The sequence below is a fragment of the Triturus cristatus genome, chromosome 1_1 (assembly GCF_964204655.1).
Source record: "Triturus cristatus chromosome 1_1, aTriCri1.1, whole genome shotgun sequence".
NCBI classification, from domain to species: domain Eukaryota; kingdom Metazoa; phylum Chordata; class Amphibia; order Caudata; family Salamandridae; genus Triturus; species Triturus cristatus.
Window position 1 is genome coordinate 539505317 of NC_140579.1, and position 12550 is coordinate 539517866.

Genomic DNA, 12550 nt, shown 5'->3' on the forward strand with positions numbered 1-12550 from the left:
CGAGCCTGGGCAGCGTATGTGCTGCTCTGCAAGGCATGGTTGAGGTATGGCATAGAAGCTCTGCCCATTTCTCACCCATCTTTTTAATTGGCTCTTGTTACGGTCCTTTCGAAATCGTTGCTTTTCATTTGTGAATAGGATTAGTAGTCCCTCCTTGGTACTGCCTTGTCTGCATTTGTATCCTCTCATAACGACTGGACTCTTTACTTGTGTTGTTACACGGTCTGCTTTATCTAGTGGGTGAGCACTGTTTTCTTTAATGATCTTCCCTATTCCACCCAGGATGTTGCAGCACGCCGCCACCTTTTATATTATGTCATTTACTCATGTATTTTTTCATTTCTAGCGCAGTCCGCTTTAACCACCGTGGCCGTGCTTATTTATTTAATTTATGGTGCGGTCCTCTTTCACTTGAGCAGCTGAGCTTATTTATTTATTTAATTTACAGCGCAACCGCTTTCACTTTAGTGGCTGCGCTACAAAAGCTTTCTTTCTTTCTTTTTATTACACTCTGTGTAAAAGTGCCCCATAGGCACTTTCACTTTAATGTTGGCCGCACCCCTTTCTTTAGACGCTGCACCCACACACGCGGTCTGGCTCCTGGCGCACATAACCTTGGCTGCAGCTCACAGAGACCTTACACTGCCGCACACAGAGAAAAAAAATTAGAGGGAGCATTGCCTGGGACTCAGGCGCTATAAGAGACTGAATTTTGGAATATCGTCAGCTGCCGAGATATTCCACAACGCAGTGAGAGAGATATTGTCCGGACTTCAGGGAGTATTAAATGTCAGTGACAACATTCTAATACATTCAGCGACACTCGAGGACCATCACCGCCACTCCGTGCCACTCTCCAATGCCTCACTGAACACGGGGTGTCCCTCCACAAAGAGAAGTGCCAACTTTTCAAGAAATCCATCGAGTTTTTCGGGTGCGTCTTCAGCCAGGACGGCGTGAAGGTAGATCCCCGAAAATCACAAGCTATCCAGCTTGCCCCGGCTCCTGCGACAACGTCAGAAGTGCGGAGCTTCCTAGGCATGGCGACTTATTGCGGGAGGTTCATACCCAACCTCTCAACCATCGCGGAGCCATTGCATAACCTGACGAAGAAGGATGCCGGGTGGACATGGAGCCAGGCTGAAGAAGACGCCTACCGCAATGTGAAGTCGGCCCTGTTGGAGAAAACAACCATGGCCTACTTCAACATCTCATGACCAACGGAGCTAATAGTGGACGCCAGTCCCGTGGGGCTGGGAGCATTGCTGATGCAAGAAACCGAACCAGGGACTTGGGTCCCGCTGGCTTTTGCGAGCAAATCGCTAACTGCAACAGAGACCCGATATTCACAAATTGAACGTGAAGCACTCGCCATCAAGTGGGCCTGCAATCACTTTCGTTTATATCTCAGTGGACACCCGTTCCGAGTGGTAATGGACCATCAACCGCTTATCCCGCTGTTTAAAGGAACTGCACCTCATCAGCCGTCCAGGATCGAGAGGTGGGCGATCCAACTCCAACACTATCAGCTAGAACCGGTCTACCGGCGGGCGCCAAAAACCCAGCTGATTTCTTGTCGCGCCATCCAGCCACCCTGGCAGAAGAAGTCTCTGATCATGAGAAGCAGACGGAAGATTTCGTCAACATGGTCGCCCAATGGGCGTGTCCAATAGCCCTCACTATTGCGGAAATCGAAGCGCACACACAAAAAGACACAGTTCTAAGGAATGTGCTAGAAGCGCTTCAGAAGGGCTTGTGGACCGGGTTTCTCCACGACATCAACGGATGGAACGAATCTGACCAATCCCACTTAGGAAAAGTCTGGAGAATCCATGAGGAGCTGAGCGCCACAACAACTGGCATAGTATTGAGAGGCTCACATATCATCATACCCCCGAGCCTTCAAGAACGAACAACTGCATTGGCTAATGAGGGCCACCAAGGCACAAGAAGAATGAAAGCCAGGATGAGAGAAAAGGTGTGATTCCCTGGTCTGGAAGAGGCCGTAGATGACTTTGTGCGTGGGTGCCGAGCATGTCAACTCACTGGCGGCCCGGAATCACCAGCTCCCGTAATAACGGAGGACCTGGCCCCGTCGCCCTGGACATGGGTGAGCCTTGATTTCTGGAGTTTTCCAGACAGACGAGTCACTGCCGTCCTGGTCGATAGCTACACGAAGTACCCAGTCGTGGAAGTACTGCCTTCTACCGTATTCGACCACCTCCTACCAATGCTGGAAAAGACATTTGCACTTTTTGGGTTACCACACGTAATTAAGACAGACAATGGACCACCATTCCAAGGGAACGAGTTCAAGGAATTCCTGTCCCGGCTGGGAATAAGGCACCACTGCATCACTCCACAATGGCCTCAAGCCAACGGCCAGGCTGAACAATTCATGCGGACCCTGAACAAAATATTACGCATAGCCGTAGCCGGACAGTCGGACCCGGAGGTCACACTCCAGCATTTCCTGCTGGAGTACCGAAGCACCCCCCACTCCACCACCCAGAGTTCCCCGTGGTCACTGATGTTTTCCAGACACCGGCGGGACACCATCCCAGTAGCCGAAGGATGGGAACCAGAACCATATGACCCCGTGGGTGCTCAAGCCCAGAGGTCAGCGACCAACGAGAAGGCAAGCCGGCAACGGAGTGCACGGGTCCGGCCAGGGGCGCCAGGATGTGCTGTCCTGGTGAGAAGCCGTCGCAGCGGTGGGATATTCCGAACACCTTACGAACCAGGACTATGGCTCGTCAAGGCTATTAGAGGGACAGCTATCACCGCTGAAAAGAACGGAGAGGTTATTACCCGAAATGTCTCATGGTTCAAGAGAGTCCCCACTCCAGAAAGTGAAAGACCAAGGCCCGAGGCACACTGTGGTGGTGAAGGTGTGATTGAAGAAGTAATCCCGAGCACGGCTGAAGACCCGGCTCCAAACCCAGCGGAGCTAGCTGTACCTGGTGACACCAGACCAAGAGACTTACCCGGCACAGCAGGGTTCGCCGGCCCGAGGGGTAGCCCTAGTCAACACCGGTATGACCTGAGGCCTAACCCGAAACCGAGTCAAAGACTTGCTGATTTTGTGTGTTAATCAGTATTTTGTGTTGTTCCATTTTGAAACGATTGGGGATGGGATGTAGCGGTCTAGTTGTTCGCAGCTATCCGTCCCCGAGACCCCACCCAGAACCAGACACACACTTTGTATCACCTTCTGGCCAGGCGTGGCCAGAGGGCTTAAATAAACAGGCCGGGGTCGCTTGTGACTTCCGCCCACACTAACTAGCCATGCGTGTGTGTGTTCCTTAATTGCACTGCCCCTGTACGAAGTACTTACCCCCGACAGCTTAGTCAGTTTGCACTTACACTGGTCAAATCTTGAAGGTTAGCAGAAGCCCGTTTCTTGAATGAGCCTCTATTTGTGTAGTGGGACGTCGGAACTGAAGGCTCAGTATAGATGACAACATGCATTCTGTTGTGCAAACAGCCTTGTTGTGCATGCTCTGTTTATAATGAAGATTCTTTTGCAAGTCTTAGCCCTGATTTCATCACCAAAGGCTGGTGCTATTGGGTGTACTCTACACTACTTTTAGCTACAAGCACTCATTCAACAAGGGCAAGCATCCACAGGATACACTATGGAAAGGGGAAACACATATGGAGGGAACTGTCAGAGGTGTCAATCATCAAATGAAAGTGCAGATTGAATCGCTTGCAGCACTCACTAGTAACTGACCACTTAGGAGAAGGGTCCAGGATCAACAGGCATAGGGCCTGATTGTCGGTGTTATCATGCAAATGTAGGTCAAAGTATTACAGGGCATTAGTACTAACCTTCCTTTCCATCACATTGCATTAATTCATAACTAAAAAGAAGGAAATGGAATGGGGTCAGTGAGCATAGTGTTAGAATGGCTTTTATTCGGACAACAAGGCCTCTGGAGTGTTTCTAACCAAAGCAGTGATGAGGTTTGCTGGTAGGGGCAATGTGATAAATACAGTGCCTCATATTCAGAGGTCATCTCTCTAGTTAAATGGATTTTTAGACTTTTTAGGGGGAGGTACCTGAGACTGGGGACCACAGCCAGCACTTTGGAAAATCAGGTTGTCCACGAATTTGGGCTGTGTTTACAACCAACCAAAAATGCATATATTTACAGTATACAAATTAAACTGCAAACACACAATACAATGCCCACACTGCACAACGCCTCGGCTCATTCTTATTGTGTTGCATTAGTCCAACCAACACCTTTGCATCATTTCAGACTGCTTCATGACGTAACGGACTGTGGCTGGGATTCCATCGACATTTAAAAATGATTACACTTGCAAACAGCAAAGGCTATCCCAACTGTACAAAGAGTTACAGTCTACATGTGCATGCAAAGAAAGGGCTAGAGTGGCACACTCTAACCCAATGACTCCCAGAACAGGTCAAGATAAAGCATGACTGTGCACTCAGCCAACAAACACTTTACTTACTGGATGTTAACACTGCTTTGCGTGTGCATTTTGGGGTTACACATTCAAATATCCTTATTTACTAGTGCAAAATCACTTTCTACAATCTCAAAAAATTGGTTTTGCATCCGGAAATGGATTTACTCGTGTGTAGATTTTTTTTATGAGTACAATCTTCACAGGGATGTTGAGTGGGCATAGAGTGGGTGTTCCAGGGTTCCTCTGTTCTACGGGTCCGTGCAAGTCCCACAAACTTACACAATTGTGAGCATTCTGAATCTCCTCTTAAAGTCCTTCTTATCATGGAAATTGCAGTAGCGAGGAGATTAAAACATTCCCAAAACTGGTGGCAGTTTAGTGAAAGAAGTTCTCCACGAGAAAAACAAAATCGTATGATTGTCATGTGCACTTGCTTGACAGATCTAAGCATGGCAGAATATACACTTGTAAATTTGCTTATGTGAAAATGAAATTAATTACTTTTTTCGTGAGAACATCGACAGTCAGAGGCTCCCAGGCGAACTTCTGGAAACTTTTGTGAATTCCAGAAATCATAAATATGCATTGATGCGAGGTCACCACCATCCGAGTGTCGACTCAAAACTTTCTTTAAGAGTCAGGGCCATAATGCTTTGCAAAATAAGATGTGCATGCGGGGGTAAGGGCATGCATGAGTCCTGGCCTGTTGTACTGGTGACGTGCACCTGACCCGGTTAGCACAGTGAAGAATAATTTTTCAAATGCTCTTGAAGTGTTTTGTGTACATTCCGGCTCTGAGTCCTAGAATCTTTAAACACTGCCTCAGACCTCTGTTTGCTCAGACCTGGTACCAGGTGATTTGTATTTGTAAAGCGCAATATAAACTGAAAGAAATCTTGGCTCTGTAACGAATCAAGGGGTATATTATCAAGGACGGCGTTAAAATTATCGCCGGTTTAGCGGCAGAAAACTGCCGCTAAAGCGGCGATAATGGGCTTGATATTATGCCGCAGAGAATTCCAATAGAAGCCCATGTTCACACCAGAACATGGGCTTCTATGGGAATTCTCAAGGGCATATTATCAAGCCCATTATCGCCGCTTTAGCAGCAGTTTTCTGCCGCTAAACCAGCGATAATTTTTAACGCCAATACCATCCAGTTTCATCTCTTTCATGCCCTCTTTGGCCAGGTCACTGACAGTGCATAGACACACTCCTCCAAATTCTAAATCTGTTTACATCTAATATTCGGGGATAGTAATGTGTGTTTTCAATAGCCATTTCTCAGGCTCCCTCTCTGGAATCGAACCCTTATTCCCCGTTACCCGTGGTCACCATGATAGGCACAGAAAGTACCCTCGAAAGTTGATAGGGCAGACTTCCGAATGTATCGTCGCCGTCATGGGGACATGCGATCGGCCCGAGGTTATCTAGAGTCACCAAAGCAGCTGGGCGAGCCCGGATTGGTCTTGGTCTGATAAATGCACGCATCCCGGGAGGTCAGGGCTCGTCGGCATGTATTAGCTCTAGAATTACCACAGTTATCCAAGTAACAGATGGAGCGATCAAAGGAACCATAACTGATTTAATGAGGCATTCGCAGTTTCACTGTACCGGCCGTGTGTACTTACACATGCATGGCTTAATCTTTGAGACAAGCATATGCTACTGGCAGGATCAACCAGGTAGCCGCACCTGCTGACGGGGTGGGTTCGGAGGGCCGTGTACCCATCTCCCCGACCGGACAACCTTCGCGCACCCTTCCTCTTGGGAGCCTGCTGGGGGAAGGAGCCCACCCGCCTGGGCAGGAGGGCTCACTGGAGGGGTGGAGAGGTGCGGTCGCATGGGCACCGGCAGGCCCAGCCTTCTCCCCCGGATGGGAGAGGCGGGCCGAGGTGTAGCCTAAGCGAGACGCAGGGGTGCCGGAGCCTGGCGGCAACGACACTCCTCGGAACAATCGTTCTGGGCTGCTGTGGAAATGTGCTGGGTGGAGAGGGGTGACGGCGTGGCGCACGGGGCCTACGAACCTGCTGGGCAGCAGCATCCGAGGGCCTGGCGCCACCCGACCCCTTCCGCTCGGGTCAGACCACTGGGGGACACGAGCTGCCGGTGCCGCTCGGTGAAGGGCCACCCGTCAGGCGGCAGGTCCTCGAGTCAGAAAGTCCATGCGGGGAGGAAGCTCCTTGCTTGAAACAACAGCCGAGTCTGGCCAAGCAGTCCATCCCTAAATGGACCGAGAGTGCCCAATCGATCAGAGTATACGTCTAAGGCATCCCCTGGCAGGCAGCCTTGCGCGGGGGGATGCCGGCTTCACATCTTTGCCTGTTCCCGGGGTGAGCAGGCTCAAAGGAAATGCCCATCGGGAAGGGGCCAAGAGGGAAGAGCAGACCCGGGCCCCAGCAGGCCCGGGGGCTGCCTTCCCCTCTCTGAGAATCGCCGAACCTCACGGAGGTCTGACTGAGCATACTCGGAGAAAAAGGACCATCGGGAAGGGGCTGAGAGGCAGGCACAGACCCGGGCCCCTGGGGGCCGCGGTTTGCGGGCCTGGGTGCTGCCTTCCCCCGTCTCAGAATCACCGGACCTCACAGAGGTCTGACCGCGCAAACTCGGAGAAAAAGGACCATCGGGAAGGGGCTGAGAGGCAGGTGCGTACCCGGGCCCCTGGGGGCCCCGGCGGGCTGGCTTTGTGCTGCTTTCACCTGTCTCAGGATCGCCGGGCCTCGCGGAGGTCTGACCCAGCAAACTCGGAGAAAAAGGACCATCGGGAAGGGGCTGAGAGGCAGGTGCGTACCCAGGCCCCGGTGGGCTGGCCCAGGTGCTGCCTCTCCCTGTTTCCGAATCGCCGGTCCTCACGGAGGTCTGACTGACCCTCTCCCTAGTAATCCGGAGGAAAATTACCCCCTTTCTTGTAATCCGTGCACATGAGGTGACAGAGGGGACCCAAGGTGAAAATGTACACGATGTCCTGGAGCCCTCACTGGGATCGAAGAGGCAAATGAGCCCTCATCGGGACTTCCAGGCAAGCCCGGCCATCTGGTCGCCCCATTGGAAAGCATTGCGGATGACCAGATGGCCAAGGGGATAGGGGCGACCAGATGGCTGAGGGGATAGGTGCGACCAGATGGCCGAGGGGATAGGTGCGACCAGATGGCCGAGGGTAAAGGGGCGACCAGATGGCCGGGCTCGAAAGGGAAGCTATCTGGTTGCTCTGTGCCACAACGAAAGAGTGAGCGGGTGCTGGGGCATGGGGGACCGGAGGCCCAGGGCCCCAGCTGGGCCCCATCCATGGAGGCTGCGAGGGGGACCCGACGGGCCCTCCGACCCGGGGCCCCCAGACACCTTGCCAAGCAGGGGAGGCCTGCACGGGACCGACGGACCCCAGTATTGGGCCCTTGGTGGAGCAGCAGGCCGGGGATGGGGCCCAGGGCCGGAGCACCAGACCCAGGGCCCGGTGGGGCCCCTGGACCCAGCCGGGGCTCCCAGGCCCAGAGGCGCAGAGGCTTGGTCCTGCCAAGCGGCAGGGCCGAGGACGGAGTCTGGGGTGGGGAGTCCGCCCTTCCTGGGGCCCTCAGGGGCCCCGGCCGTGGCTCCTGAACCCAGCCAAGCAACGGGAGACTCCCCAGGCACAACGGAACCCCGTCCTGGGACTTTGACAGTGCGGCAGGCTGGGGGACGTGGCCCGGGGCTGGAGCACCCGACCCGACGCAGCAGGACCAAGGACAGAGCCCGGGATGGGGAGGCCGCCCTGCCCAGGCCTGGCCCGGGGCCTGGCAGGGCCCCTGGACTCAGCCGGGGCTCCCAGCCCCGGAGGCGCAGGGGAAGCATCCCCGGGCCTGCCGGACCCTGTCCCGGGCACCCTGCCACATGGCAGGACCGAGGATGGAGCCCGGGGTGGGGAGGCCACCCTCCCCGGCGCCCTCAGGGGCCCCAGCCGGAGCTCCTGAACCCAGCCAAGCAAGAGGAGACTCCCCAGGCACAACGGAACCCTGTCCCAGGCCTTTGGCAGAGCGGCAGGCCGGGGGACTAGGCCCAGGGCCGGAGCACCCGACCCGGTGCCTGGCGGGGCCCCTGGACCCAGCCGGGGCTCCCAGTCCCGGAGGCGCAGGGGAAGCCTCCCCGGGCTGCCGGACCCCGTCCTGGGCACCCTGCCACATGGCAGGACCAAGAATGGAGCCCGGGGTGGGGAGGCCATCCTACCTGGGGCCCTCAGGGGCCCCAGCCGAAGCTCCTGAACCCAGCCATAGCAAAGGGAGGCTCCCCGGGCACAACGGAACCACGTCCTGGGCCTTTGGCAGTGCGGCAGGCTGGGGGACAGGGCCCAGGGCTGGAGCACCAGACCCGGGTCCAGGCGGGGCCCCTGGACCCAGCCGGGGCTCCCAGGCCCGGAAGCACAGGGGAAGCCTCCCCAGGCCCGCTGGACCCCGTCCCTGGCACCCTGCCACGCGGCAGGACCGAGGACGGAGCCCAGGGTGGGGAGGTCGCCCTCCCCGGGGCACTCAAGGGCCCCAGCCGAAGCTCCTGAACCCAGCCATACAAAGGGAGGCTCCCCAGGCACAACAGAACCCTGTCCAAGGCCTTTGGCAGAGCGGCTGGCCGGGGGACTGGGCCCAGGGCCGGAGCACCCGACCCGGTGCCCGGCGGTGCCCCTGGACCTAGCTGGGGCTCCCAGGCCCGGAGGCTCAGGGGAAGCCTCCCCGGGCCTGCCGGATCCCATCCCGGGCACCCTGCCATGCAGCAGGACCGTGGACGGAGCCCAGGGTGGGGAGGCGCCCTCCCAGGGTCCTTGGGAGCCGCAGAACCCAGCCGAGTAGGGGGAGGCTCCCTGTGCATGACACAACCCCGTCCCAGGCCTTTGGTCAGCCGGCAGGACAGGGGACAGGGTCCAGGGCCGGAGCACCCGACCCAGTGCCCGGTGGGGCCCCTGGACCCAGCCGGGGCTCTCAGGCCCGGAGACGCAGGGGAAGCCTCCCCGGGCCCGCCGGACACCATCGAAGGCACCATGCCACGCGGCGGGACTGAGGATGGAACCCGGGGTGGGGAGGCCATCTTCCCCGGGGCCGCAGGGAGCCCCTGAACCCAGCGAGCTCCCAGGCCCAGAGGCGAAGATGAAGACTCCCCAGGCCTGCGGGACCTCGTTCGGGTACCCTGCCACGCAGCAGGACCGAGGACGTAGCCTGGGGTCGGGAGGGTCCCTCCCTGGGGCCCCTGGACCCATCCCAGCAGGGGGAGGCCTACCGGACTCCATCCGGGGCAGCCTGCTACGCGGCAGGCCCAGGGACAGACCCAGGGCTAGGGCGGCATCCTGGCCCGCCCAGCTGCAGGCTGAGGACCGCTAGGCCGAGAGGGGTCCCAGAGTACCCTGTCCCTAGTAATCTGGAGGAAGGCTACCCCCCTTTCTGGTAACCTGTGCGCACCGCAAGACGGAAGGGACCCTGGGCGTGGAAGTGCCCGACTTCCTGGAGCCCTGGCTTGGATCGAGGGAGGCAAATGAGCCCTCATCGGGACTTCCAGGCCGGCCCGGCCATCTGGTCGCCCTTATTGTAAAGCATTGCGTGCGACCAGATGGCCGAGGGGAAAGGTGCGACCAGATGGCCAGGACCGAAAGAATTCCCGTCTGCCCACCCGAGCCCTCGCGGTAGGGCTCCTGCCTGCGCACGCAGGGCTCGGGGGGCTCCGCTTCCTAGGGGGCTTGGAGCCCCCGACTAAGTCTCAGGTACAGGGAGGCTCCCAGGCGCTCTCAGGGCCCAGACGCCCAGTGGGGAGGACTGCCCGGGGACCGATGGAGCCCGTCCCGGGCACGTTGCCACGCCGAGGGCCGGGCCAGGGAGCCCCAGAAGCCTGGGAGGTGTTTTCCGGGCCCAGCCCATCTGGTCCCCGGAAGAGAACCGCCAGCCCGGGAGGGGTGTTCCCGGCATATCCTGCCCCTACTAATCCGGAGGAAGGCTACCCCCCTTTCTGGTAACCCACGCGCTCCGAGTGACGGAGTGGGCCCTAGGCGCGAACAACCTCCTGGAGCCCTGGCTGGGATCCGGGAGGAAAATGAGCCCTCATCGGGACTTCCAGGCCGGCCCGGCCATCTGGTCGCCCCATTGGAAAGCATTGCGCGTGACCAGATGGCCGAGGGAAGAGGTGCAACCAGATGGCCGGGACCGAAAGGATTCCCATCTGCTTGCCCTGAGCCGAGCCTTCCCAGTAGAGCTCCCGCCCGCATAGACCGGGCTCGGGGGCTCTGCTTCCCAGGGGCTCGGAGACCCCGGCTGGGCCCCAGGCACGGGGAGGCCCGCAGGATCTCTCGGGGCCCGCACGCCCGGGGGAGGACTGCCCGGGACCCATGGAGCCCGTCCCGGGCACTTTGCCATGCCGCGGGCCGGAGGAGGGAGCCCCAGACCCCTGGGAGGTGTTGCCCGGGCATAGCCCATCTGGTCCCTGGCATACCCTGCCCCTACTAATCCGGAGGAAAGCCACCCCTCTTTCTGGGAACCCGTGCGCACCGAGTGACGGAGGGGACCCAGGGCGCGGAGGCGCCTGACCTCCTGGAGCCCTGGCTGGGATCGGGGAGGCAAATGAGCCCCTATCGGGACTTCCAGGGCAGTCCGGCCATCTGGCCATCCCATTGGAAAGCATTGCCTGTGACCAGATGGCCGAGGGGAGAGATGCGACCAGATGACTGGGGCCAAAAGGACTCCCATCTGCCTGCCCCGAGCTGAGCATTTCCGGTAGGGCTCCCGCCTGCCCTTGCAGGGTTCGGGGGCTGCACGTCCTGGGGGGCTCGGGACCCCGGCTGGTCCCCAGGCACGGGGAGGACCGCGGGAGCTCCCGGGGCTCGCACGCCCGGGGGAGGATGCCCGGGACCCATGGAGCCTGTCCTGGGCACTTTGCCATGCCGCGGGCTGGAGGAGGGAGCCCCAGATGCCTGGGAGGTGTTGCCCGGGCATAGTCCATCTGGTCCCCGGCAGAGAACCACCAGCCCGGGAGGGGTGTCCCGGCATACCCTGCCTTTCCTAATCCGGAGGAAGGCTTCCCCTCTTTCTGGGAACCCATGTGCACCGAGTGATGGAGGGGACCCAGGGCACGGACCAGTCCAGCCTCCTGGAGCCCTGGCTGTGATTGGGCAGGCAAATGAGCCCCCATTGGGACTTCCAGGGTGGGGTCCCAGCTTCCGAGCCCTAGCTAGGCCAGAGAGAGCCTCCCCAGGCACCGGTAGACCCCCGTCCCCAGCGCCCAGACCCTCGGCTGGTGTGCAGGATGTGGGGATCCCACACCCCTGGGCCCGCCAGGCAGAGCTCAAGCCCCGGGGCCTGTCCCAGCTTCTGAGCCATAGCCAGGCCAGCGAGAGCCTGCCTTGGCCCCGGTGGACCCCCGACCCCAGTACCCAGACCCTCCGATGGCTTGAAGGACGGGGGGCTCGCCGGACGGAGCTCAAGCTCCGGGCCCAGTCCCAGCTTCTGAACCCTAGCCAGGCCAGGGAGAGCCTCCCAGGCCCTGGTGGACCCCCGTCCCCAGCGCCCGGACCCTATGATGGCTTGTAGGACGGGGGGCTCACGAACGCCGGGGCCCGCCAGACAGAGCTCAAGCCCCGGGCCCGGTCCCAGCTTCTGAACCCTAGCCAGGCCAGGGAGAGCCTCCCCGGGCCCCAGTGGAACCCCGTCCCCAGTGCCCAGACCCTCCAATGGTTTGCAGGACAGGGGGCTCATGCACCCCGGGGCCCATCAGACAGAGCTCAAGCCCCGGGCCCGGTCCCAGCTTCCGAACCCTAGCCTGGCTGGGGAGAGCCTCCCCGGGACCCGGTGGACCTCCGTCCCAAGCGCCCGGACCCTCGGCTGGCTTGCAGGAGGGAGGATGGGGGGCTGCCACACCCCATGGACTGCCGGACGGAGCTCGAGACCCGGGCCCTGTCCCGGCTTCCGAACCCTAGCCAGGCTGGTGAGAGCCTCCCCGGGCCCTGATGGACCCCCGTAACCAGCGTCCGGACTCTCCGATGGCTTGCAGGATGGGGGGGCTCACGCACCCCGGGGCCCGCTGGATGGAGTTCAAGCCCCGGGCCCGGTCCCACCTTCCGAACCCTAGCCAGGCCGGGGAGAGCCTCCCCGGGCCCTGGTGGACCCCA